The sequence below is a fragment of the Megalobrama amblycephala genome, linkage group LG23, assembly GCF_018812025.1.
Source record: "Megalobrama amblycephala isolate DHTTF-2021 linkage group LG23, ASM1881202v1, whole genome shotgun sequence".
In the NCBI taxonomy this organism is placed as follows: Eukaryota; Metazoa; Chordata; class Actinopteri; order Cypriniformes; family Xenocyprididae; genus Megalobrama; species Megalobrama amblycephala.
Window position 1 is genome coordinate 18,505,328 of NC_063066.1, and position 6,000 is coordinate 18,511,327.

Genomic DNA, 6,000 nt, shown 5'->3' on the forward strand with positions numbered 1-6,000 from the left:
GCATATGTCGAGCCCTCGTAAGCCTATGTGCCGGGGCTCAGCCCCGGATGGCCCGGCCCAATTTAACCCCTGAATGTAGGTAATAGTGCTGGTGGATGAAGGGCCCCCTCAAGAGGTATTCTGTTACGAATACGGTTCCCGTGGCTCTTCCTCCCGGGCCGCCGGAGGGAGCCGTCACCGGAATTCTGAGCATCCTCCATTCGGACTACGCTACCCATAGGCCCTCATTCCTGGGACTGATTGCACATGCACCTGCACTGCATCACACTCACACTACTTAATACACACATACACACACACACACACACACTCATACACCGCAAAGTCTTGATTTGCAGAGGTGATCATTTCTGAGCGTTTTCCTGTGGACTGTTTACCCTCTTGTGAAACTCCGCCGCCTGCCCTGATCCTAGCCTGTTTCCTGGACTGTGTTTTACCTGCCCTGATCTCTGCCTGTTGTAAGACTGTTGTTTCCTTGCCCCCTGTTTTAATGGATCACGCTACAAACATAATGATCTTATAATACATGATGCATTGCTGTGTCCGTTATCGCATAATTTCCACTTTTGGACACTTTTGCTTTAACATTAGACAACACTGCAAAATCAAGCTGTTATATTCATATTTATTGTCCAACATTCCCAATTTTTCTGATGCATGTCCTTAATTTAATTTAATTTCATATGTTGGTATTAATTATGTGATTATAATGCTAATACTTTAACTTCAAAGAATTTTAACCCAAACTGACTGGGTTTCTGATATTACATAACATTCAGTAGTATGCACTGTATGTCATTCAAATACAGATGTGCCACAATTTTACAACATAGGCCTATTTGAAAAATACAACAGATTTGTAAAAACATTTAATTTATATATTTAAAAAAAAAAACAACAACAAAAAACCCCCAACAAGAACACTAAATTAGGCTATTTATTCAGGATTTTATGTCACAATTACATCAGCATAATCTCAACTCATCTGTCAGTCACTACTGGAGGTGCCACAACATACGGCATCATGTTCCACAGCATTGTCAGTGGCACATGATGCAATTCATCGGCAACTACCTGCTGGTAAATCATGACAAAGAAAACCGGACGTGCCACCGGATATGCCAAACAAGCAGAGATGGGCACAAATACATCAAAAAGTATTTTGTTACAAATTACAAATACTTGTTCATCAAATGTATTTTAGCAATCATTTTATCAGTCATTTGAAGAATTGCAGGAGGCTGTGCCATTACAATAGAATAAGATACAAGACATTTAGTAATAGTGGAGTTAGATACACATGCAGGAGAAAGAGAAGCGCTTTCCTGTCCTTAATATAAAACAACTTTATCTAAACCTAACCAGACACTTAAAAATGATTGATATATAGGCATTAGCCAGGACTGAGTCTATTAACTTCAGTTTATTCTTCATATTGTAAAACCTTTCAGAACTTTTTGAGAAGACAAAATTGATCTTCAACAGACAGAGAAAACTTAGAAATAAAACATTATCTTTATCCTCATGAGGTGGGCATGACCAAAATTTTATTTAATGATAACGATGTAAATCTCAGTTTTATTTTATTTTATTAGTAAAAATAAGAACAAAGATGCAAATAACAAACAATAGATCAAATTAAATGTAATAAAGATATGAAATAAAGAGTTCTTTATGTTTTTTCAGGTACAGTAGTCTATTTAACAGCATAAGTAAGAAATAATACAAACATTTAATAATCTAATTTAAAATAAAACATTGCATGGTCTTTATCCATTAAATGAAGACTGATCCTTATTATTGTTAAAGCTACTCAAGTTTTACTTGAGCTACTATTCAGTCAAGAGCAGTGAGTGATTTATCTGATGTATTATCTGATTAAAAATAAGGATATAGACAGCAGCAGGTATGTTGGGCTGCTGTCACTTTAAGACGGATACAGGGATCCAAATATGTTGATCCATATTTCTAATTTCTTATGTTCACTTAAAAGGTTAGTTCACCCCAAAATTTAAATTACCCCATGATTTACTCACCCTCAAGCCATAGATTTGACTTTCTTCTTTCCGACGAATACAATCGGAGTTATATTAAATAATGTCCTGGCTTCCAAGCTTTATAATGGCAGTAAATAGAATGAGATTTTGAAGCCCAAAAATCAGGGGTGTTAAGCTGAAGTGATGCGTTTGTGTTAGAAAAATATCTATATTTAAAACTTTAAAAACTAAATAGCTTCCGACAGCCTCTCATTGCTTCATAACATTAAGGACATTAATGACAGAAATTTCATTTTTGGGTGAACTAACCCTTTAAGTTTCTTTACAAGCTGTTCACACATTGGAAATAAAAAAATGATTAATTCATGAAAACGCTTTCATACAGCGAGCCCCTTTAAAACTTTCATTATGTTTATAGAAACAAGTAGCTAATGTTAGCTAGCAAATTAATATCACTAATCAGCTAGCAAGTAAATTCACAAGTACAGATATTTTCTAAATTGCTCTATTCTTCTGTCATGTAATGAAATTCTTTCATTGTTTTTTTTTTTTTTGTTTTTTTTTTTTTTTGGGATCCAACCATGGGCAGATTAAGATTTTATATGGTTAATCCGCCTATGGATCCAACTGGAAGTGTCACGTGATTTACTTGCATCTAGACAAAAACTGATAGGCTATAGTTTGTAGTCCTATTAACACTGGTAATTAAATTTTTGTATTATTAGAGAATGAAATGTCATATTTGATTAAGTATTTTAAGTAGGCTATTTCAAATACAAAATACAGTATCTCAAAGTTTTTAATTACAAATTACATCTGTCATCAAATTATTATTTTTTTGTCCAGCAAAATACAAGTTACAAAATACTCAAAAGTAATTGAAGGTGCCCTAGAACCAGTTTTTACAAGATGTAATATAAGTGTAATGAATCGTCACTCAGGCAGGGATCCATTTGCATGCTTTTATTAAACAGATCGTGGTCGTACAGGCAGAGTAGATCAGGGGCAGACAGGTATAACACGGGGCAGGCAGAATCGTAATCAAAGGACAGGCAGAGGTCAGGGCTGGCAGATAACACTCACAGAACAGTATCCAAAGCACAGGTCAGGGATAGGCAGCAGAGGTTCGGCAACAGTAAGCAGCAGGTTCAGTAACAGGTAATCAGTCAAACAAAGGATAACGCTCTGAATTGTACACCACGGCAATACAAGACTTCACGTTTGAGTGGAGTGTAAGGGAGTCCTTTATAGTCCGGTAAACAAGGTGCAGCTGGCGGGTAATTAGTCCAAGGCAGTGGATTATGGGAAATGCAGTGTGTGTATGTTAGTACTCGGGTGAAGGCTCCCTCCGATGGTCAGAGGAGGGAATCACGGAGTTCGTCTCTGTGACAATAAGTCTAAGGTGTCCCCTGAATGTGTCTGTGAAGTTTCAGCTCAAAATACCCCATAGATTTTTTTAAATTAATTTTTTAACTGCCTGTTTTGAAGCATCATTACCTATGCACTGATTCAGCGTGCAGCCTCTTTAAACCCCCCCAGCTCTCGACTATAATACAGTGCATTTACAAAGTTCACACAGCTAATATACTGTAACCCTCAAATGGATCTTTACAAGATGCATGCGTCGGATCATGCGAGTATAGTATTTATTTGGATGTTTACATTTGATTCTGAATGAGTTTGAGGCTATATACTCCGTGGCTAAAGCTAACATTACACACTGTTGGAGAGATTTATAAAGAATAAAGTTGTGTTTATGAATTATACAGACTGCAAGTGTTTAAAAATGAAAATAGCAACGGCTCTCTTGTCTCCGTGAATACAGTAAGAAACGATGGTAACTTTAACCACATTTAACAGTACATTAGCAACATGCTAACGAAACATTTATAAAGACAATTTACAAATATCACTAAAAATATCATATCATGGATCGTGTCAGTTATTATTGCTCCATCTGCCATTTTTTGCTATTGTCCTTGCTTGCTTACCTAGTCTGATGATTCAGCTGTGCACATCCAGACGTCCTGCCCTTGTGTAATGCCTTGAACATGGGCTGGCATATGCAAATATTGGGGGCGTACATATTAATGATCCCGACTGTTACGTAACAGTCGGTGTTATGTTGAGATTCGCCTGTTTTTCGGAGGTCTTTTAAACAAATGAGATTTACATAAGAAGGAGGAAACAATGGTGTTTGAGACTCACTGTATGTCATTTCCATGTACTGAACTCTTGTTATTCAACTATGCCAAGGTAAATTCAATTTTTGATTCCAGGTCACCTTTAAATACGTATTTTAAATACATTTAATTAAAATACTGCCCATCTCTGCTAATAAGCACAGCGAGATGTGCCAGTGGCTTCTGTGCATGAGATGCCATGCTCCTACCTCTACTGGACCGTCTACGTGATCCGATTGACCAAAACACGTCGTAATACAAGGTGTAAAATAGGGCCCAAAATGCACACATAATGATGGATTTAAAGACATCATAGAGGATTGTAAAGATATTTCATTGAAACTTCACCTTCATTGCATTTACAGTATTTTGTATTGTAGCATGTTCAAAGACAATAATCATTTCTAACATATTCAGCTAATAACTGTTGTTAGACCACTGTCATTTTGCACTATATCAATAATAATAATAAAAAAAAAAGTCCAAAATTTGTACCTTTAGAGCAGTGGTGGGGAACGTTGATCCTGGAGGGCCATTGTCCTGCAGAGTTTAGCTCCAACCCTGAAAAAAACACTCACCTGCCTGTAACTTTAGTAATCCTGAAGACCTTGATTAGCTTCAGGTGTGTTTAATTAGGGTTGGAGCTCAACTCTGCAGGACAATGGCCCTCCAGGATCAACGTTCCCCACCCCTGATTTAGAGGTACAAGCATGTCACTGGGGCAGTACCATTAAAGGCCCACTGAAGTGTCTTTTGTTCAGGAAGACAGATCAGGATATATCGAACAGCCCTGCCCCTTTTTATAAAAAAAAAAAAAAAAAAAGCCAATATCACAGCTCGGCCAGAGCCACTGATCTTTGATTTCCTTCTAATCTCTAACCGTTTCTCCCCATAATCTCCTCTATATCACTTTAAAATACAGCATTCTGTGCAGAATTCAAATGGGTCCAATACGTTTTGTGGTCTGCGCCGACTCGTGCATATGATCTGCTCTGTGCTCTTGTGTCTCTGAACTGGAGCAGACTGCTCACGCTGTGGTGGTTCACGTGACACTAACATGAAAAAGGACTTCATTAGGAAAGCATATTTACACTATCTGAATCGTTCCCTATCTCCTATGTAGTGCACTATGTGCCATTCACCATATAGAAACTAGTAAATGTGTGAACAAGTGACCGATTTTAGCTGCAGCTTCAGCATCTGTTTATTGCGTAGGAGTGGCATTTGATTGGACAGAAAATTTGAGAAGCTGAAGTGTGTGGTGATGTCATGAAAATCTGTAATCCATTTTAGCAGAAGTGAGAGACTAAGTTTTGAATGCTTATATCTCCTAAATGTGAATTTTGTCATTGTTTTGGAACACACCAGCTTATTCATAACCTTAAGGCTAACATATTAATACTAAAAACTAGAAAAATTAAATTTTGGGCTTTAAAGAGACATCTTTGGACCTTATCTATCTGTATTAAAATGCATTTTTTTTAAGGTATGAAAATGCAACTGTTAAGGGTAGATAAGATACAAAGTTGCCATTTTAAGGGTAGCCTACTGCCTCAGTGAAAAGCTGTTGTACTCCTAAAGGTACAATTTGCACATTTAGTTTTTTTCTGACAGTGCACAAGCATCTAAAAATGTTCAAAACCATTTTTCTTAAGAGAGTAATTGACAAGTGAAAGTCTTGAGTGGCACCTGATGACCCATTCTGGCAATCTGACACCTCATATATTTTGTCTCTCAATTGCTCTTTTCCAGGTTAAAAAAAAACAAAAAAAAAAAAAACGCTGAATTCAATATCTCTGTTGATTGCGGTTTGACACCGA